The 24,527-nt window shown below is 33.9% G+C and overlaps 1 long non-coding RNA gene across 1 annotated transcript; it reads right to left on the bottom strand.

Moving 5' to 3' along the window:
- Positions 1–8,793: 8,793 nt before the first annotated feature.
- LOC131180980 (uncharacterized) lies at positions 8,794–14,074 on the bottom strand. The gene is made up of 3 exons (XR_009149626.1): positions 13,973–14,074; positions 13,173–13,229; positions 8,794–8,921 (listed from the first exon to the last, which is right to left on the bottom strand). It is a non-coding gene; the product is annotated as an uncharacterized LOC131180980 (long non-coding RNA).
- Positions 14,075–24,527: the final 10,453 nt, after the last annotated feature.

Below are 24,527 nucleotides of genomic sequence, written 5' to 3'. Positions count from 1 at the left end.
GTTCCTTCAGTATATCTAATGGGTTATCAATAGGTGAAGTATGGTAATTCATTAGGTGTACTACGGGATCATGTTACATCTTACAGGGGAGTAGGGTGTGACATGTTTTGTGGTATCAGAGCAATGGTTTTAAAGTAAATTTCGAACTATGAATTTGAAATCTTTTTATCGGTAACTACAACTGCTAAAATGTTTGATACATATAGTACATTTACATCATAAATATGAACTAATGGAGAGGAATCTCCTTGTGTTGGTTGTACAGGAATAAAAAAATCCTATGAAAAGATATGGAAGAGAAGAATGAGATAATAGAACAGTCTATGATGGCAGAAGTACAAGTTGAGGCCCCAGCCCCACAAAGTGTCAAAGGCCCGACTGTACTAGTTTTACCGGTACAAATTACTGCACAAATGGCGCAGCAAATGGCCACTTTCTTTCAACAAATGGCTGATACTCTGTCAGCTCAAGCTCAAGCACAAACCCAACCGCCACAAAGGCAGTGTGAAATGGAGAAGAGGGAGAAACATATGGGTCAGAGCTCGAGCAGTAATTTGAGGAAGAGAAAAGAATTTGAGGAGCCCCAAGCTCAAGGATATGACAAAGGCGGATCATCAGGGCAAAGAACACCAAAATCTAGTCGTCGAACAACCAGAAGTTCCTATTCTGCCCGTTTCTGCCATGTTTGTGGTAAGCTACATGGAGGTATTTATCGTAAGGCCTCTGGAGCCTGCTACAATTATGGAAAGCTTGGACACTTTGTTAGAGATTGTACTAGAGCACCTCGATCTGCTCTTCAGAGTTCACAGACCGTCAGTCAGAGTCGAGATAGAAATAGAGTTGGTACTCCTCACCACTATAACACAGTGAATCAACCAGAACATAGTAGTGCATCAGTTAGAGCGTCCACTATGCGCTAAGGAGAAAGAGTAGAAACTTCGGATGTAGCTGTTGGTAAGTTCTTAATTTTTCAAAGAAACAATTAGTTATTATTTGATCCCGGCACTACTTAGTTGTGTGCTAGTGTTAGAACTATATGTTCTGTTGCTATTCCTTTACATGGGAATGAATTTTGATGTATTAGTGACTAGTCCTTTAGGATAAAAACTATAATAACAAATATGATTGACATTAATTTTGGAAGAATTGTTAGCTAAAAGTATTTTCTCACACACCATAAATTATAAAGTTAATTAGCGAGCCTACTTAATGTAAGGCAAGAGGACCTAAAAGTAAGTTACAGTAATATAATTGCTCTAGATGAGGGCAAAGATGTTACTGTTAGTAATTGTCAAGGGATATTGTAATCAGAATCGGTTTAGGATATTAGTGGATTCGAGAAAGATAAGATGTTAGAAAACCTAGTCCATGAGGTTATAACGTAGTGACTATGTAATGTTCTCAATGTTTGTATTGTAAGCTGCAGATTACAGTACCGACACAGGATTATTGTGTAGAGCTATGTGCTTCCTCATGGTACAATTTGATATAGTTGTAAGTAATCTATAATTTGATATAGTTGCGCCCGAATAGAGTACTATTATGAGAAATAAATGTGAAAATTCTAGTAAGAAATTTAAAACTTCAGAACTAGCCTTTCGAAAGACTACACTTGTAAGGTAGCTGGAGTCAGTAACTCGGTTACATTAATGTGAACTACCTGTACCATAGTAATTGCTATAAGCTTAGAGATATCAGTACGACTTATCATCCTTAGACGGATGGACAGTCGAAATAAGTGATTCAGGTAAATTTTGAAACTCATTGAGTTTCTATAAATAATGAAATGAAATGATAATAATAACCTATAAAATGTAATAAGCCCTCGAGAATATACTGAGAACTTGTGTCCTTGAATCCGAGGGAAGATGGGACAGATACCTTCCACTAACAAAATTTGTATACAATAATAAGTGTCAAGCTAACATATAAATGACACCCTATGAAATACTATAAGGGAACGGATAACTATGGATTTTGTGATGAGACTTCCGAAGACACAGAATAATCATGATGCAGTATGGGTTATAGTTGATAGACTAACCAAGTCTGCTCACTTTTTGCCAGTCCGGATGGACTATAGCCTGGAAAGATTGGCCAGATTGTATATATATGAAATTGTAAAACTGCATGGAGTGCCAGTATCGATTGTATCTGAAAAAAATCCTAGGTTCACTTCTAGATTCTGGGGTAGTCTTCAGAGAGCCCTAGGAACTAGATTGAACTTCAGCACAATATTCCACCCACAGATAGATGGCCAGTCTGAAAGGGTAATTCAGATATTGGAGGATATGCTATGGGCTTGTGTGATTGAGTTTGAAGGTAGTTGGGATACACACTTGCCTTTGATTGAGTTTGCTTATAACAATAGCTACCAATCAAGCATTAGGATGGATGCCTCCATATGAAGCTTTGTATGGCAGAAAGTGCAGAACTCCCCTATGTTGGGATGAAGTAGGTGAAAGAAAGATGATTGGGCCAGAAATTGTTCAGCAGACAGAGGAAAAGATCAGATTGATCAAAGATAGACTCAAGGTTGCATCAGACCGTCAGAAGTCCTATGTTGATCCGAAGAGAAGAGACATTGAATACGCAGTGGGTGATAAAGTATTCCTCAAAGTTTCTCCTTGGAAAAGGATTATGAGATTTGGCAGAAAGGGAAAACTGAGTCCTCGTTTCATCGGACCTTATGAGGTTTTGGAAAGAGTGGGTCCTTTGGCATATCGGTTGGCATTACTTCCAGAGCTAGAAAGGATACACAGTGTCTTCCATGTGTCCATGTTAAGGAGGTACAGATCTGACCCATCTCATATACTATCAATTGAAGAGATTGAGGTAAATCCAGACCTCTCATTTGAGGAAGAACCCATAGAAATTATGGCTTATGAGGTGAAGCAGCTGAGAAACAAACAGATACACCTGGTTAAAGTGCTGTGGAACCATCATTCAGGCTAGGAAGCTACTTGGGAACGTGAAGAGGATATGAGGAGACAACACCCACAGCTGTTCAGAGACTAATGCCAGATAAAATTTTGAGACGAAATTTATTTTAAGGGGGGGAGAATTGTAACACCCCTATGTTCGGTAGTGCGTTCTACTGTTTCGGTGACCAGTGTTGTCCGGACAGCTAGGATGCCTAGAACTACATTTAAATATTGATGAGGAGACATAAAATAATGAAATACAAAAAAAGAAAATACAAGAAAAATAAAGGAAAAATAATAGCAATGAAATGTAACCAAGTTAAACGAGCTGAGAACCCTAGCGATGGGTGACCGCATTGGGAAGTTGCGGCGTGGACCGTTGACTAGCCCTGGACCGCGGGAAACCCTGGAAAATATTTGTAGGACTTAAATAAATGTCTATTGAAGTATAAATATCATTAGAAATATCAAAGAAAAATTAATTAATTAGCACAAAGAAAAAGTGAGAAATCGAGAAAACGACAAAACCCAGTGTTATCGAAAAATCGGGAATGCAACCCGAACAAGAGCATTGTGGTCATTTGACACCCCGAGTTGTCTTTTGACCTAAATGTCCATTAAAAATAAATGATATTACACTTGGAAAATGTTATGAAAAATTAAATTGGTGGTACCTAATGTAAATAGCAAAAATTGGGAGTTAAATGTGGGAAAATGAAACTTTAGATTAAACTAACATTTAATTTTAACAGAGTGCTCCACTAACTCACCTAAGAGGACCACTGAAGCTTCATTTTGGATAGATTTCATCTTCTTCCTCACCTCTCAAAGAACCAGCCGAAATTGCTCCCAAGGAAGAACTCCATTGTCGTATACCTTGGAGCTTCATGCAAGCTTGATCCAAGCTTCTTTCCTTGCACTTTCCTTCACTAAAAGTTGTCCATACACCTTGGGCAGTAGATAGGCAGCAAGAATATCAAGTTTTGGTGAAGTTTTGAAGAGTTTCCAAAGTGATAAGTAGGTATTTTTAATGCTTGCTTTATTAAAGTTGGTGTGGATGTTATGGGTAGTTGAATTGTGGAAAGATTTTTTAGGTTTGATGTTTAAGGGAGATGCACATTTTTTGCAGCCATGGAAACTCCTTAAGAACAGTTTATTCATGCATGTAAATGGTAGATTAAAGAGTTGATGAAGTGTTTATGTGTGTAGGAATAAATTAGGTGATGTATACTAAGTATATGTGAATGTATACTTGAATTTGGAAGCTTGGAATTTAATGGAGAGAGATGTATGAATCAATAGCTTGAATTGTGAACCAAAAAAATGTTGTTTCATGGTTTGGTTTATGGAATATTATTGTCGAATTATGGTACTTGTTGTGGCAGCTTTTGTATGTGTATAAGGGTTTGAGTTTGGACATATAAATGAGCTAGGTTATGTGATTGAATTGTATGTAATTTGGACTTGGTAAATTCTATACTATAAGGTGCATATTGAGTGTGATTATAAGCTGCCAAAATGACCAAAAATGTGTTGTGAAATGTGTTTAGGTTATGGTACAAAACAGAAATGGCATGAATGTGTAACTTGGTAGGCATAGGATGTGTATTTGATGAGTGATGAACAATGAATAGCAAGGCAGTGTGTGTTTTGGCTTAGAACTTTAAGTGTGTGGCTCCAATTGGTATGAAACCAATTGGAGGTGAAACTAGGCACAAAAAGTGCCAACTTTCATGAAGGAAGCTTACCAAAATTCTGCTTGGAAGGTGACTTGAAAAATGACCAAATCCGAATTAGTGCATTTAAGGCCTGAAAATTGACCATTTGGGCAGTAGTTAGTGTTTTAGCCATAGCTCACTCAAAACAGGTCCAATTGATTTGAAATTTTTACCATGAATAGCTGAGACACATATCTACAATTCTTATGAAGACACCAAAGCCCAGAAATGACCATAAGCAAGTCAAATAGCTTGCACAAGTTTGGATCCAAAAACTGGCCGAACCAAAAGTGACCTAAAATGACCTAAAGTAACCAATTTTGGTGCATTCTGACCAGCAATAGTAAAATGACCATAACTTGGTCTACATAACTCAGAATGACCTGAAATTTTGCCCCACATGTAATAAGATATAGATCTACAAGTTTGTAGTTTTAACCGAAACTCGAAAACCGAGGAAACTAGGTCGTCCAGCTAGGTCAAATTAGTATACCGAAATCTAGCAAATTGCAATAAAACGCAGTATACATGGAAATGAATTAGGTAACATGTACCAACCCTAAAAGGCTATAAATGTGACACATTGGTAACATTAAAACCTAATTCACCTAGACTGCATCGAGGGTCAACATCTTAGGTTGACTAAGGAAATAATAGAATTCAATAAATTAAGTATTAAGCCTTATTGTTAGAAACGGTTTAAATGAGTACTGAAACACTTCAAATTGTGTGTTTCAATTAGCAAAGACTCAGGGAAGGGGAAGGAAACACTGAGTCAGAGCCAAGAGACAGTTATCAGAGGTTTGTGAACAACTAGTTTTTAATTGATTTTTTTATGAATATTTCATATGATTAAATGACATATTTTTCTTATGTATTATGTTTAACAAGCATTGGATTTAATTCAATAATTATTGAAATTGTTATAATATGTATGAATTTAGCTTTTTGAAATGGTATTTCCACAAGTGTTAAGCATTGTTGCAAATTGAATAAATTATGTTTTGGAAAATTGTGATAGAACATGTTTTGAATTGTGATGGACAATTTGCATGGAAAAATGCAAATTTATGATTTATATTATGATGAGCATAAAAATTATTGGATATTGGAATTAACTTTGAATCGAATTGTATTGTGATTTATGCTCACTAAAAGGAATGTGATATTGTTTTATATCTCACTATAGATGCTTGACTAGGTTATTACCTGTCTCTCTCATTTGTTGAGAAAACAATGGAGTTAGTTGTGTTTTGATTACCATGATATGTGCACAGGCTTAGATTCTCCTCTTATTAGAAGTTAGATCTAAGTTCTTATTTGTTATGGCCCTTGTGGAAGATTCATTATTGTGATGTGTACTGTGCACAATGATTCGACCTCCCCAACCATAGGGAGTTAGAATCACCCCGAAGATGGCCTTTTTAGATTAGTCTTGCATAGTTAGTGAGATACATAATGGTTTTTGAGATACAGAATGGTTTTTAAGATACAGAATGATTTTTGAGATACAGAATGGTTTTTGAGATACAGAATGGTTTTTGAGATACAGAATATTTTTGAATAGTAAAGAATTATGATTTCAATTATGATTTATGTATAATTGATTTTGTTGGAATTACCTTAAATGGTTAGTTGTGATTTGATAAATTGAACTTCGTGATCAAAGTCATTTTATACAAATGATTTACATTATTGGCAATGAATATTTTGAGTTTTGGAATTTAATGAGTATTCAGATTTTCAAATTATTTGCTGTAAATTTTGTCAATGTATATTATACTATGTTTTAAATTATAGTTGTGCACCACTGAGTTCACCACTCAGCGATAGCTTTGTATGCTATCGCAGGTGAAAAGAGTATAGAGCAATTGAGTAAGCTTCTTTGAAGAGACATTCAGATCAGCTCCAGGTATACCCATGTACTCGGGTTTTGATGTATGTATGTAATAATATGTATATAAATTATTTGAGCAGTTGTATAAAAACTCTTATAAAATATTTTGGTATGTAATTAAATGTAAATTATTGTAAATGTAAATTTGAGATTTCATTTACTTGAATAGTTTGGTAATATAAATTTTGAGTCTTGTAATCAATGAAATATTTCGTTATGATGAGATTAGTTTGAAAATGAATTGATTGTTTATTGAGAATTGAATTGTGAATTGAAATGAAGTTAATGGAGTTGTATTTGAGAAAATATATTGGGAGTATTTTCTTTTGCAGAATTGAAGAACTGTTTTCTCAAAATACAGCCGGCACCTTGCTGAAATTTTGGAAAAAATTTTATAACACCAGATTTTAATGGATGATTTAAATTTCATGAAAATTGTTTTAAAATCCCTTGTAGTATATCTAATGGGTTATCGGTAGGCGAAGTACGGTAATTCATTAGGTGTACTACGGGATCATGTTACATCTTACAGGGGAGTAGGGTGTGACATGCATGATGTTTATGGATGATATAGTTCTAATAGATGAGACGCGAGAAGGAGTCAAAAGAAAGCTAGAGCTTTGGAGAAGTATACTAGAGTCAAAGGGATTTAAGTTAAGTTGAACGAAGACAAAATATATGCATTGCAAGTTTAGTGAAGGTCGAACTGAGGATAGGGAATGAGTTAGTTTGGATGGAGTGGTATTGCCCCAAAGTAATCACTTTAAATATCTCAACTCAATCCTTCAAGTAGACGGGGGATGTGAGGAGGATGTTAGTCATAGGATTAAAGCCAGATGGTTGAAGTGGAGAAGTGTCACGGGAGTTTTATGTGATCGCAAAATTTCCAATAAGTTGAAAGAAAAATTTTACCGTACAGCCATACGACCGACCATGTTATATAGTAGTGAGTGTTGGGAAATGATAATGAAGGAACCATATGTGTCTAAGATGAGAGTTGCGGAGATGAGAATATTAAGGTAGATGAGTGGCCATACTAGGCTAGATAAAGTCCGCAACGTGAGTATTAGAGAAAAGGTAGGAGTGGTTTCAATTGAGGATAAGTTGAGAGAAGAGAGATTGAGGTGGTTTGGTCATGTGAAGCATAGACATACTAAGGCTCCAGTTAGACAAGTAGAGCACATTGGGTTAGAGGATAGAAAGAAAAGAAGTGGCAGACCTAAATTGACTTGGAGGAGAGTAGTACAACATGACCTAGAAGCATTACATATTTATGAAGATTTAACCCAAAATCGTTTAGAGTGAAAAAAAAAATCTATATAGTTGATCTCAATAAATTTTTAGGATAAAAATTTAGTTGAATTAAGTTGAACTTTATAATATTAATAAAATTATAATTAATATATTAACTAATTAAAATTCGATTATTTCAGTTACTAAATTAAAGGTAACCGAATTGATAATTGAAAACAAAAAATTTTTATTATTACTAGCTGATAACCGAACCGAATCAAATTTACACTTGTTGAAATAATCGAATTTCATAAGTTCAGCTCGGTTATTTGGTTATAACTGAATAATGCGCACTCATAACTGGAGGAGAGAGGGCAAAGCTAGTCTTACTAGCATTCAACTATTAAAAAATAATAAAAAAAGCTATTATTGAAGAGTAAACAAAAAATAAAAAATAAAGATAGACGCAACTAAATTTAGCATCTAACTACCACCTACGCCTACCTCAAGCTGGATGCTATTCATACTAGCGTCTAGCATTTAAACTCCTCCCTTGTTAGCATGATTCAATATTCGTGCTTGTAATTTAGTTAGACAAATAGCCTTATTCAATTTAAAATTCATTCAATTTTAGTAGAAGGAAACGTGAAATAGTTTGATTAATAATTATAGCATCATCAAATAGCCTTCTTCAATTTAAAATTCTGTCACGATCCAACCTATGGGCCGGACCGGCACTAGGACCTGGGCCAGCCTAAAGCCCCCGAGGCCCGTAGTAAGCCTAACTATTCCTCAAATCCATAACCAGGCCCATAATTTAAACCCAATATGCATATAAAATAATTTAAATCAAACTGTCATAATTTCATTTCAGGCCGACTTAGCCCAGAAATTTCAGAAAACTAAAATTAGGGGAGCCCAGCTCAACCCTGTTACCTCATTTACAAACTGTTTAAATACCATACAAATCTTCATTTATTAATCTCAAAAAATTAAATTAACACAATTTCTAACAAGGCCCACTCTATTACTAACACATGCGGAGTTCTAGATTTTAAATTTAGAAAAGATAGTAAAACAATTAACTAATCGACGTTAAACCTGCAAGGAAGAAAACAGGTTGCTCTGTAAAATAACTCCTCCTGTGGCCTGGAAAAATATTGAACAGGAGTGAGCGTTCGACTCAGAGAGTAAAATATCAATTTTAACCATTGTCACACCCTACCCCTCTGTAAGGCATAACATGATCCCGTAGTATACCTAATGAATTACCAACTCCGTCTACTGATAACCCATTAAATACACTACAAGGGATTTTAAAAAAACTTTTCTTACTTCTTTTACAGTGGTGAGCACTATTTACAGGTGTTTAAGACTTTGGTGAACTGAAGTGAAACAACTAACTCATTTGGTTTATTTGGAATTTCTGTAAAAATTTTGGCAGAGTACCATCTGTATTTTGGACAAAACAGTTCTTCAGAAAACCTGTAAAAAGCACTTCAATAATTTTCCCAAATCTCAACTCCAATACACTTCTCAACACAACAATTTATCAACTCAATTCCATAGAAACTTTTCAAAGTCTGAGATAAGGAAATATAATACAACTTTTACAATCCAAAACACTCATAATTAATTTACAACTTCAAGGTACAATTTAATTTACAACTGCTCAAAACCAAAAACAATATGTACATACAGTGTCATACATTACAGTACAAAATGCCAAATATTGGTATACTCATTATACCAGGAAATCCCTCGCTAGATGTATATGCAGCCTAGTCTGCTGCCCTGTCTGTCTCTACTGCGGCAATAAAAGCTATCATTTGAGACAATGTCTCAGTGGTGCACAACATTAACCAAATACAATTTAAATCACAATTCATAAATCATGTAAATAGTGGATACTTAAAACCATAGTCAAATTTAAGACAATAAAGGTCAATAAGAATTTAAACTCCATTTCTCAATATCACAATAATTTTCCATAAGTCAGATCAGGTTTGAATTCAAAAGACAGTATATGTCAATGAGAGTTTAAATCCATTTCACAATCTCACAATACACATCAATAAATCACACACAGCTTAATCATGATCCATAGTTCAATTCGTCCCAAAAGCCGATGGCTAATGAGGTATTCAATTCGTCCCAAAAGTCGATGACTAATGAGGAATAACATGGCTAGCTAGCAAAAATATGAGTACTCATCCAATTCGTCCTCAACAGGCACACACCTCAACACTTCATGCAGAGTGGTAATTCAATTCGTCCCACTAGACAAGCTAATGAGGAATACAATCAATATACATGATAGCTGTGGTTTCAAACCATTTCCAATGCTTTTCAATCAATAAGTATCCATCAATGTCATTCGAATAATTTTTCACAGTTTCAAACCATTCACAATATTTTTAAATCAATAAGTGTCCATCAAACACATTTCCACAATTTAAAACAATGATATACAAATAGTCAATATTTATTTCCATTGAAAATAATTCAAAAGAAACAGTTGTTGTGCACAAACCTCTGATATTTGTCTCCTGGTCTTGACTCAGTATTTCTTTCCCTTTTGCTGAGTCCTTGTTAACTGAGAAACACAATTTGAAGTGTTTCAGTGCTAAATTAAACTGTCTCTATCGATGGTGTTTGGTAAATAATGCACTGAACTCAATTATTCGCTTAATCACCTAATATACCGACCCTCGATGCGTTTTAGGTAAATTAGGTTTTAATGTCGTTAATATGTCACACTCGATAGGGTTTTAGGTTTGGTATGTTTTACCAAAGTCATTTCCTCGCTTAGTGCATTTTAATGCAAATTGCTGGATTCCGGAACACTGGTTTGACCTAACCGGACGATCTAATTCCCTCGGTTTTCGGGTCTCGGTCGAAACTAAAAACTTGTAGATCTAGGTCTTATTGCACGCGGTGCAAAATTTCAGGTCAATCCGAGTTAAGTAGACCAAGTTATGGTCATTACACTATTGCTGGTCAAGTGGTACCATTTTAGGTCAATTTTAGGTCAAATTGGTCAATTCTGGTTCGGCCAGTTTTTGGACCCGAACTTGTGCAAGTTGTTTGACTTGCTTATGGTCATTTCTGGGCTTTTTTGTCTTCATAAGACTTGTAGGTATGGGTCTTAACTATTCTTGGTCAAAATTTCAGGTCAATTGGACCTGGTTTGAGTGAGTTATGGCCTAAACACTCACTGCTGCCCAATTGGTCATTTTTCAGGTCCTAATTGCACCTAATCCGAATTGGTCATTTTTTTAGGTCACCTTGCAAGCAGAATTTTGGCATGGTTTCTCAATGAAAGTTGGCACATTTTGTGCCTAGTTTCACCTCAAATTGGTCTCATACCAATTGAGGTTACACATTCAAGGTTATAGGCTAAAATATACACTGCCCTCAATATGCATTTCACACCCCAACTTCAAACACACACTTACCTTTGCCATTTGTTTACTTACCTACCAAACTGTTTTGGCACATTACCAAAAGCATTTTCTACATTACATTAGCATTATTTTGGGCAGATTCCAATCACCTTCAACACACCAATAATCATTCACAATTACAATCTTTAAGTACCATTACAAACACACCTAAACATTACAAACTTTACATACACTTTACAATGTTAATTTACATACATATCATCAATCTTTCTAGGTCAATATTCTGCCCACACTTCCTTCAATATATACCATTACTCAAGTGTCCACAAGCTGCCACAAACCATTCTTCAAGATCACATTGCCGTCCCATATACCAATTTCCATCAAAGTGCATAATTCACCATATAAACATGAAATAATTCCCTAAGTTACTAAATCACCATGATTAACATTATTTCTCATCAATTATATGCACAAATACCTCATCAAAAACGTGACTCATGGCTGTCCAAAATGAAAACAACAATAACCCTTCAAACTCAAAATTTTCCTTCACCAAACTAACACCCATAACATGAACATAAACTTTAACAAAGAAATTCTCAAAAATGCAAACTTACCTTTAATTGTAACTTGTTAAACCTTCACCAAACTTCTCAAAATTGGTATCAATATCTTCCTTGTGGTGTTTAGACCATTTTTCATAAAAGAACCTAAGTGAATGGAGTTGAAATGGAGGGAGAGGTTGAAGCTCAAAGAAAACGTCAATGGTGGCTCTTTTTCACTCTTCAATTCGGCATGGATGAGCTAAGTGAGGAAGATGGACTTTTGAGTGGGAATAATCTGCCCACTAATGAGTATTTTTAATCCTTTTAATGTTCTTAGTGGTCCACTAACAAATTTAATTCATATTTTAAGCTAACTATCCACTTATTCCACATTTAACCCATGATTTCCACTATTTATTTTAGGTACCACCAATTTAATTTTTTATTTTATTTTCTAAGTGTAATACTATTTATTTTTAATGGACATTTAGGTCAAAAGACACTTCGGGATGTCAAATGACTATAATGCCCCTGTTCGGGTGGCATTCCTGATTTTTCGGTAACACCGTGTTTTGTCTGTTTTTCGATTTATCACTTTTCTTTGTACTAATTATTTAATTTTTCTTTGATCTTTCTAATGATATTTATTCTTCAATAAGGTTCTATTTATGTCCTAAAAATGTTTTCTAGGGTTTCCCGTAGTTCAGGGCTAGTCAACGGTCCACGCCGTGACTTCCCGGTGCGGTCACCCATCGCTAGGTTTCCCGGCTCACTTACTCGGTTACATTTCTTTGCTATGATTTTTCCTTTGTTTTTCTTTTCTTGTATTTCATTATTTTATATCTCCTCACTCATATTGAGGTACGGTTCTAGGCATCCTAGCTGTCCGGACAACACTGGTCACCGGAGCAGCAGAACGCACTACCGAACTTTGGGGTGTTACAACCATAATCTCTATAACTATCTAAAACTAATGCACCCTGTAGAGTGAAATGCAACATCAACAACATTTTCACATCATAACATCAAAAAGGTAATTTGGAGCACTCACACACCCTGTAATATCAATCATAATATATGGAGTGATCCTATCTGACTCTCTTAAATCCAACCTGGTGCCAGCAAAAAACTCAAGCCGGACTTTCGCTTAATAAACCAAATCGGGGGTCCCAGCCAAGAACTCAAGCCGTGACTACCCCTCGAAGGATCGGGTCCCAGCGAAGATCTCAAGCCGTGACTACCCGTCCTATCCATAGTCCACACCACATTACACGCACACTGCTCCAAATTACCACAGCAACATACATGGTACTTTCACAGTTATGAATGCAACATAAATCGTGCCTAAAGTTTATCTACATAGATATATGCATATAAGTGATGCATGGACATGCTTGAACATATAATAATAGTGAAATTACAATTAAAATTGATATTTTACTCACAGTACACCGATGACTATTGTGGCTGCTGGATGCAGAAAAATAGCTGCCCTCGATCACCTAATAATTAAATTATAACTTTATTAGTACTAAATTAAGATAAAACTCTAAAGAGGCAATAGACAGCCTAATTCATGTCGGAAATCCGGTAGAGTTTCCCCTATACCTGGAACCTACCCAACCTGCAAAAAGGCTCAAATAACACTTCTAAATTCTCAATTTCCACAACCGCATCTCATCAATATCACATGGCCCCTCCTGGGCCCTCCAAATCAGACAATACTCAAAATCTTAAAAATTACATTTTAGTCCCTAAAATTGACATTTTTCAAAAATCCACTCAAACAAGCTCTAAAAATTCTAAAATTTTGCCTCGCGGTCCTTAATAATATTATAAGGCTATTGCAAAATGAATTGTAATTTTCTAATCACCCATGAATATTTTATTCAAGAATTTTACTCGATTCCATAAGTTTCCAACATCTAACATATTCTTAATTCAACCCAATTAAATATTCACATATTTAAACCTCCATCCTCAAGCTTCAACCAATTATATAAAATTTAATTATCTTAATTTCAAATAATCTTATATGCCCATATGCTAAAAATCTAACTAAAATCCATCTATATTTTTCAAAAATATTCTACAATCACTCAAAAATTCAACAAACACCATAGAATATCTCCAAATAATTTTACTTTCATCATATATTTTTCTTAGAATTTTTCTTCAATTTTTTCTGTTTAAGAAACACTGTATTTATGCTCCACAGACAGAGAAATAATAGAAATTATCTTACCCGAAGTTTATCTGTGTCTCAAAAATTCCAAAAATTTACGAGGAAGCCTCTGGAAGTTGAATCACCTCCGTAGCCCACCGGAGCCACCGCCGGAACCACCGCAAGACGGTGGCGGCCGCGACATTTGCCGGATCTGATCATACCACCATGTTCCTCTCCTCTTTCTCAGTCCATATGTGGTCTCGGATCGTCGATCCAACGGTCGGATCGTCGTAGATCTGACGAAAAAGCTTGAAAAACCCGAAACTTCTTTCCTCCATATCTCACTCATCCGACCTCCATTTGCTTCAAAATTGGTGTCAAAAGAAAGCTCTCGGAACAAGCTTTCCAACGCCACCGGAATCGCCTCGATCGGACGTCGGACGAAGCCAGAATCGTGCCGGAAAGCCGCTGCCCACTGTGCGCCCGTTTTCTCTCTCTTCTCCCTCTCTTGCCGCCGTTTCTGGTGGTCTGGCCGTCGCCGGAGGGTCGCCGGCTGGGTGGGAAACTGCTTGGGACGTCGCCGGCCGGTCGCCGGAGAAAGGAAGAAGAAGATGAGAGGGAAGAAGAGGGAAAGAAGAGAAATGGGGGGGGGGGGGGGGGGGTTCCCTCCTCCCGATTTTTTGAAACTTTTTTTTTTTTTAAGGGTTGTTACAAATTCATTCAATTTTAGAAGAAGGAAACGTGAAATAGTTTGATTAATAATTATAGCATCATTTTTTTTTCTTGATGATGATGATATATCCAATTTTTCTTTTCTTTTTTTTTTTTTAAAAAAAAATTGAATCTTAATTTTCTCACCTTTAATTGCTTTAATTGCTTAGCTACACCTATATTGCAAAACAAACACTTAATCAACCATAATTACTTAGCGTATATATATATATATATATATATATATATATATATATATTAATTTGTTATATATCAGTAATAAATTAATATTAATATGATTTCTCATGATTTAATTATATATTATTAAATATTTATGATTAAAGAGTTTAATTTTTATGTAATTATTTTAAAAAGTAAAAGTTAAGTGTAAGTTAAATATTTATTAAAAAGTTACACATGTATTTGGAATAATTTCTTTTTGGAAAAATGTTTATATAGTTACAAGAATATGAATCTAATTTAAAATTGCATATGCTAAGCTTTTAATTTATTTTTATGTGTTGAAAAAATTACTTTGGACCAAAGATGTGAACCATTAAATATTGATGGTAGTTAGGAGAAAAAGAACTTATGCATGAAAATAAATGTAAAATAATACAATAATTTCTTTTTACAAACAAATATATTTATTTGGACGCATTCTAGATTTGATCGTACTACATTTAAGGGAGATTGATTTTCTTGGTATTATAGTTATGTTTTATTATTAAATATTGAAATTTAAAATATTTATACATAACATTTATTTATTTATAATATGTGTATTTTTAAATTTTTTTTAGTAAATAAAAGAGCCAAAAAGCTAGAAGGCAAAGAAACACGTTACATAACAACTCTACACGTATAGCAGACACTTCTTGCATCATGAATAAACCAATAACTAACACCCAGCGGAGGTTGATCAAACACATGCACACCAAGCTAAAGAGCAGTAGCATATCCAACAATTCAGTCGGCAACATAATTTGCTTCCCTCTTGACATGGTGCACCCAAACTTCCCAGTCATCATTGCATAAGACTCTTATCTGGGTGACTAGCGAACTCACAAAAGGAGGACTTGTTGACCCATTGATGAGAGATACAGCTAGGGAATTGTCTGCCTTTACCAGAAACTTTGAAATCCCAAGAACCTTAGACAGTTTTAGCCCCTCTAAAATACCCCATAACTCAACAGCTAACACCGAACAAATGCCCAGATTGGCACCATACCCCTTATATCACCTCCTTTGACTATCTCGCAACCCTACAGCAGCATAACCATAAGATCTCCTAGAATCATTTGAATTTAGCTTAAACCATCCAAGTGGGGGATACTGGAGCATGAACCCGAATCTGCTACCTTCTGAAAACTATTCCCACTTGACATAATACCAGCCAGCAACAAATTCAAAGTAGGACTATGATAAGAAAAAGTAACTTATTCCCCCTTTTCCACAACTTCGAAGAAGTAACTCAAACAAAACATACCAAGTCATGTTAAAAGCCAGCAACAAATTCAAAGTAGGACTGTGATCAGAAAAAGTAACTTATTCCTCCTTTCCCACAGATTCGAACAAGTAACTCAAACAAAACATCCCAAGTCATGTTAAAAGCATTTAAGTTCCATTCTTTCAAATTGTGCAAAAGCCAATCAATAACAAAATGAGATAAAAAGAAAAAAATTTTCAAAGATTCAATCTAATTCCCAAAGCTGACGAGTAAAGGGACAGTCCCTTAACACATGAAGCACATCTTCCTCACCAATCAGACACACCTCACAAGAACTAGAAGTAGAAAGATGGCGTCTTACCCTTTCAACATTAGTTAGGATATGCTCCTGAGCCACTAATCAGAGGAGTACTCGAACCCGTTGAGGACCGTTCCAATCCAATTCCATGTAGAAGAACCACTACCACTGGTTTCCCCGACAATACTACTATAGGCAGACTTAATAGTAAAAGTCCCCCAATTCGACTCACCCCAAAAAACTCCGTCCTCAGGTTGAGTGACTGAGGCAGAAGGGATACTAACAATCTTTAGAAAGATTTTTTTAGGAAGATAAGTCTTGAATAAGTTTACACTCCAAGACCCAGTAGCATCGACAAAAGCAATAACCAGCTTATTTAATAAATTTTTTGAAATGGAAGCAACAGCCATATCTTCAAGAGCCCCTTCTCCCGGCACCCAGACATCCTTCCAAAAATGCACACTGATACCATTGCCAAGAGACCAAACTAAATTATTCTTAAGGAGAGGCCAACACTCCTGTATGGCTTTCCATAAAGGAGTACCACCTCTATGCCCCAGGTCACCCGGCACCAAAATAGAACTAATCTTATACTAAGTTTTCTAAACACGAACCCAAAGAGCTTCTGGTTTAGATATCAAACCCCAACATTATTTTAAAATAAAGGACTGATTCAGACAGTGCATATCTGTTAAAGCCATGCCACCAAGCACTTTGGACTGTTTCACTTCATCCTAAGAAACTAAGGACATCCTCCTTGGCCCAGCCGACAAACCCTAAACAAATTGCCTGCAGGCCTTCTCAATTTCATCACAAATAAAGGCTTAAAGTTTAATTGTTTGCATTGCAAAGGTGGGAAGTGCTGAAATCACTAATTCAGCTAAAGTAATTCTACCTGCTAACGAAAGTTGAGATGCATTCCAACTTGACAACCTTTTCTGAAACCAACTAAGAATATATTGGTAAGTAAGCTTAGTAACCCTAGAATGCAATAGAGGCACACCAAGATAGGTACCAAGGTCACTTGACAAAGAAAAGTTCAACGCCTCCCCTAACATTTGACAGGTCTAGCTGCCCACATTTTTAGAAAAATACACCTTCGTTTTAACTGCATTAACCTTCTGACTAGAGCATCTATAAAATCATCTAAAACACCTTTCAAAACTCTAGCCTACCGTGAAGTAGCCTCGACGAACAAAACAAGATCATTCCCAAAGAACAAATGTGATAGAGGAGGACCATTTCTACTCAACTGGATAAGTTTCCAATCACCATTGCTCACTGCTTGTTGAAGCCCATGAGCCAGACTTTCCATACATAAAACAAATAGGTAAGGAGACAAAGGATTACTTTGACGCATTCCTGGAGAGGGGCTAAAAGCATCCGTCATCCCACCATTGCAGAGCACCCTCATTGAGCCAAAAGAATTGCACTTCATAATACAATTAACAAATTGAGTAGGCAAACCAGCTTCAGTTAAGAGTATCATATAAATAATCCCATCTCACTCTTTCATAAGCCTTTTCCAAATCCACTTTAATAGCCATAAAACCACCTGATTTACTCCTCATAGTATGAATAACCTCTTGAGCAACGATAATATTATTTGTGATATGCCGACCTAGAATGAAACAGGACTGTGTTGGACCCACCGCACTCGGCAAAACCACCTTTAGCCTGTTTGCCAAGACCTTGGTTATAATTTTATAAATCATAGTGCAAAGACTGATAGGGCAAAAAAAAGAATAAGAATCTAGATTAGAAACCTTAGGTATCAATGTTAATAATGTTATAGACATCCCAGCATCAATATTCCCCTCATTAAAAACTCTATGCACCTCCTTACAAACCTCATCTTCTAATAAAACCCAGCATGCAACCCATAATGACTCGGGGCTTTCCATGGCTGCATGTCAAACAAAGCATTTCAAACCTTAGAAGAAGAAACAGGAGAGACCTGATGAGAGAAGAATGTTTGATGTGTATTACATATCTTATATGACATACTACATATAGACAAACAAATGAAAACTATTTTCACAAAAAATTAATTTATAATTAAATATTATTTAATTGAAAAACACTAACAAAAACATTCAAAATCAATTTTTATAGCAGTAATATATTTCTTATTTACTTAGCCGTTTCAATTAAATAGCCATAAGTTGGCCATAATGATGATGATGATGATGATGATGATGATGATGATGATGATGATAATAATAATAATAATAATAATAATAATAAGCATTATTTAATCTTTAAAAAATAAAATAAAAAGAATATTAAATTATTAACATAAAAAATAATACATACTAATTATCAATAAGTCAAATCTCTATATTTTATTTTTACAATCTTTTATGTAAATTATACTTTTTGTCTCTCAATTTTTTTAACAAAGATTTTATAATAAAAATAATAGAAAATATAATAATGTAACACAAATATTTATTAAAGATATGAACTAATTTAATGTTGATTAAATTATATGATAGTTGATTATGAGATCACAAATTAATGGTCAATTTTCTTTAAATTAATAGCCATCAATGACTTATTATTATTATTATTATTATTATTATTATTATTATGGAGAGTAACATGTAGCAAATAATATTTTTACATAAATGAATTTATAAAAAATAATATAAATAATTTTTAAATATTGTATTTGATTATGAAATGTCTTAATTTTTAAAAATCAAATTTTAAGAAAAATAATAATTTGAATAATAAATGTTAAGGTAGTACTGTAAATAATAATAATAATTATTAAAAGAGAAATAAAAAAAATTAAATAATAATTAGTATTTATAAAATAATATAAATAATTTTTAAATATTACACTTAATTACAAAATGTCTTAATTTTTAAAAATTAAATTTTATAGAAAATAATAATTTAAATCATAAGTATTAAGATAGTATTGTAAATAATAACGATAATTAAAAGAGAAATAAAAAAAATTAAATAATAATTAATATAAAGGAGAGTATTTATGATTGATTATGAGATCACAAATTAATAGTTAATTTTTTTTAAACTAATAGCCATTAATGACATTTTATTATTATTATTATTATTATTATTATTATTATTATTATTATTATTATTATTATTATTATTATTATTATTATTATGGAGAGTAACATGTGGCAAATAATATTTTTACATAAATAAATTTATTATAAATAATTTTTAAATATTACGTTTAATAATAAAATGTCTTAATTTTTAAAAATCAAATTAAAAAAATAATTTAAATAATAAATGTTAAAATAGTATTGTAAATAATAATGAAAATTAAAAGAGAAATAAAAAATAATAATAATTAGTATTTATAAAATAATATAAATAATTTTTAAATATTGCATTTAACTGCAAAAGGTCTTAATTTTTACAAATTAAAATTTAAAAGAAATAATAATTTAAATCATAAATATTAAAGTATATTATAAATAATAATGATAATTAAAAAAGAAATTAAAAAATTAAATGATAATTAGTATAAAGAAAAATATTTATGGAAGATAATGCGTAGCAAACTTTTCAAGAAAAGTACCGCGTGTCATTTTTTTAGGGATACCTTTTTACTTTATATAGATATATAGATTTTGAGCCGATTGATTTTTAGGAATTATTAGAGCGGCAACCATGAAACATCACAACAGCAACCATCAGATTAGCGTAAATGCAATTAACCAGGGTGAATATAAGGCATGGTTGCAACGCCATGATAGTATTGCAGATAGGAAAAAAGGACACGAGGAGTTATTAGAGTAGTATAGATATAAGCTTTGGTAAGAAATACAAGGAACATCACAAAAACAACCATCAAATTAGTGTAAATGCAATTAGGCAGGGTGAATGTAAGGCATGATTACAAGGCCATGATAGTATTGCAGATAGGAGAAAAGGATTTAGGGCTATTTTTAAAATATAAAAATTAGAGCCCATATGAACCTTAGCTATGATTTGATAACTATTAAAATGAATGACAATTTCTTGGGTTTTTTTTTAATTTTATTTTATTTCTATATATATTGATAATGAGTAAAATCAATGCCAGTTTAGACAATGAAAAAAAAAAAAATGATTTTAGGAGCATCAACATGAGCAGCATTGTAGCATTCCGAACTTCTGAGTTTTAAATAGTATCATTTTCAGTTAGTGAATAGTACTATTCAAAGCTAATGAAGGACTAAAAATGAAATGAAAATAAATTAAAATAAGCAGAATAAAAATCGAAGTGACTTCTGGTTATGGACTTAATCGGTATTACCGAAAAATATAGACTATAATCCGATGAAGGGTATTTTGGTCAATTCACTCTCAGAGTTGACTTTTGACCTAAATGTCAATTAAAATGTGTGGGATTAAAATATTGAAAATGAATTAAAAATATAAAAGTTGTATGGAAAATTTAAAAGGGATACATAAGGAATTAAGTGAATTGTTATAATTATATTAATTATAATTAAAATTAAAATTATTTAAAATAAGACAAATATATATAAGACAAAAGGAATTAATTCATTCTTATCAACAAAACTCATCTTCTTCTTCCTTTCTATTGTTGGCTGAACCTCCCTCCCACCGTCTTCCACCATTGTTCTTCATTTCAAGCTCCATTTGCCTTAGATTTCTACTATATTTTTCATAGCCCCTAAAATAAAAACTTGCTATTTGACCTCAATTTGAAGATTGGTAGCAAAAGTAACTAAGGAAATTGAAGTTTTGGCAAGCTAGAAAATTTGGTCAAGTGAGGTATGTGCACTCCAATCTTAAATTCATATATAATCCTTGAATTTAAGTATAATTATGAGGAAATTGTATGAGAATTGAAGAAAAATATGCATGAATGGTAGGGTACGAAATTCGGCCAGCTATGGGAGTATGAGGGTTGTGATGTTTTGATGGAATTAAATATGCCTACTAGTGTAGATTGAAGTGTATACATGCTTTGTATGATTGGAACTTGCTTGGATGTGGAAGATGTGAAATTAGGGTTTTGGAAGAATGAGGTTTTTTTGTGCTACGAAGTATAATTAATGTGTATAAGGTCTTATAATGACCAATGGATGTGTATTGAATGAGGAATGATGATAGGTTGGTGAAAGAATAAATGTGATTGACAATATGCATTAGGCTATGAATTTGGACAGCATGAGTCCAGCAAGCTTGAATGCCTATAAGTTGAGTTACATAGCTCCAATTGGAGTGAATCCAATTGGAAATGAAACCTAAGACATAATGCTACAATTTTCATGGAGAGAGCCTACTCAGAAAATGACTATAAGTTACCCTAGTTAAGCCTTGAATCCGGAATGGCAATTCTGGACCTGGGCAAAATGACCATATGAATAGTACTTAGTAAATTAAGCATAACTCACTCTAGGAAACTCCAATGTACCTGATTCTTAAACCTATAGAATTTTGAGACATAGGAGAATATTTCATATGAAGAACTTAAAGTCAAATTATAAACTTAACTCAACTAAATTGCTAGACCAAATTGGTCCAAAAACCTGCCCTGAATTTTAGACTGAACCTAGAAAATGTGAGTAATTGTTCATCTGACCAGTTTTAGAAAAAATACCATAAATTAAGCTACAAAACTACAAATGTAGTAATTCCAAAGCCAAAATGCTCATAAGACATAGAATTAAAACTTTTCTCTTTGGACTAGAACCCAGTTCTTAGAGTAAAGTAGGGGAATTATTAGGATAAGTCAGGAATGCCAAATCTGGAATTCCTGCACCTGAAGTATTTTGCCTTATGACCTTCAAATGGTTATCAGGCCATAACATTTTCTAAAAACCTCCAATTGAAGTGATTCAAAAAGATTTGGAAACCTAAGATAAAGACCTAAAACTTTGTTTTAGGGATATGATGTAACACCCTCCCCGTAGCAACTCCGTACAGTCTACTGTTCCGGTGACCGGTGTCGGTCCGGAAAGCTAGAACATCCGGAAAAATATTTAAACTAAAGCAAAGAACCATAATTAACTCAAATATTAATAAGAAAAATTTAGAAAAAATTTTAGAAATAAAATGCAACTAAGTCAAATGAGCCGGTGCCCAAGCGATGGGTAACCAGAGGTAAGTTGGTTTCTGAACGAGGAGCCCTAGACCGGAAAAATTCATAAAATAATTTTTGGGACTCCAGAGAAGGGTCATTGAGGTTCCTATGGCATTAGAATGCCAAGAAAATATTTAGAAAAATTTTTCAATCGGTACAGACAATTTTGACCCGTTAAGCCAAACGGAGGGCATTTTGGTCATTTCGCCTTCAGAGGTGATTTTTGGCCGACTTGTCCAGTTGAGTAAATAATTAATATGACATAAAATATGGATAAACATTACTAGAAATGAAATTGGAAGTGAGTAGTGGATAAAAGAAAAGGAAAATGAAATAAAAAGCAATTTATGACATCTTGATGATGTCATTTAAAAGCCATAACCAATCACAATTAAGTAACCATTTGACTAATTAATAAAAGAGATAAATAAAGACCAAGAAAGACCAAAAACAAGCAGCCATCTTCTTCTTCAAAACGTGATCCTCTCCTCCATAACCCTCCATGGAAGTTTTCTTTAATTACTTCCATTTTCCCATGAATTTGCACTATAAAACCCTAAGTCCCTTCACTAAAAACTTGTCTCTACCTCTTGGGAAGTGTTTGGTAGCCTAGAAAAGGAAGGAAAGTGAAGTTTTAGCTTGGAGAAATCTGCCCTACAAGAGGTTAAAGTGAGGTTAGTGCCTACTTATATATATACTTCTTTGATTCCATATTAGAAGCTTGAAATAAGTGAGAAATTGTAAATTAAATGAATAAAAGTTAAGTGTATGCATCCCTTGAATTTTCGGCAGCCCTAGGAAGGAATGAGTTTGATTGTATTAATGGACTTAGAGTGAATTGGAGATTATGTTTAAAGTGTATACATATATATATACAAAGAATGAAAGAGTTAACTAAAGAAATTGTGAAAATCATGAATTTGAACTAGGGTTTTGGAGAGTGAAATTTGGTTTTGGCTTATGAAGTGGTAAGTGAACATTATAAGGGTCAATTAGTGACCATTTGAGGTAAGTTCACCATAATTTGAAGAGATTTAGAGTGATGCAAACTGAATTGGTAGGCTGCCTAGGGTAACCAGTAGGGAGGCTGTGATTCCAGCCCACTTGAACAGCCATAACTTTGGCTGTGTAGGTCCAATTGGTGTTTGGCCAATTGGACATGAAACTAGGCTTATAATGGCACATTTTTTCTGAAGAAACCATGCCCAAATGACCAAAGCAAGAGGACCAAAAGTTGGCCCCAATCCGGATACCCTGCAACTGATTCTGTAGAAATGACCAAATGAACAGTAACTGTTCATTTGGCCATAACTCACTGTAGATATGGTCAATTAACCTGAAATTTTTACAGCAACAAGATAGGATATAGACAAACAACTTTCATGAAGAACATCACCACAAATTATGCCATTAACCCATTCAAATTATTGGGCAAAGTTGAGTTATCAAACCTGCAACTCTGCAGATTTTCATTTGAGCAGTAATGTTTGGATGGCTATAACTCTCTCTAGAAAACTCGGATTTAGGCGATTCTTGAACCGATGGAAACCTAAGGCATGGTAGAACATTTCATGTGAAGAAAGTTAGACCAAATTATGAACTTAACTTGATCAAATTACTGACCAAAGTTGGATCAAAATCTGCCAAAACCCAAAAGTGCAGCATGAACAGTGCACGTGAACAGTAAACTTATTTTGGCCATAACTTGAGCTACAAAACTCCAAATGGAGTGATTCAAAAAAGAAAATTCAACTAGACAAAATAAGGAACAACTTTCATGTTTACCATTTCCTCAAATTCCCACTGTAAAAATAACAAATGTAACAGTAAAGATGAAGCACCAAATCTGAAAATTTTGTTCAATTAGCATTAAGCTTAGAAATGGTATTGGCAACCAATACCAACAAGTTTTAAATACAAAATGTGGTATGTTTGGAGTGTTAAAACCAATACACCTATTTTCTATCCAAAAGTCAACATTTTTGTTGACCAATGAGGTGAATAGTGACACCAAAACCAAAAATTGGCAATTTTGCCAAAATGACCTAAGCTTTGAGAAAGTGACCAAAACTAACAAGTTTTGAATACA

This window comes from Hevea brasiliensis, chromosome 6 (assembly GCF_030052815.1).
Source record: "Hevea brasiliensis isolate MT/VB/25A 57/8 chromosome 6, ASM3005281v1, whole genome shotgun sequence".
Lineage (NCBI taxonomy): Eukaryota > Viridiplantae > Streptophyta > Magnoliopsida > Malpighiales > Euphorbiaceae > Hevea > Hevea brasiliensis.
Note: the sequence above shows the minus strand (reverse complement) of the source record. Positions and strands in the feature narration are given on the sequence as shown.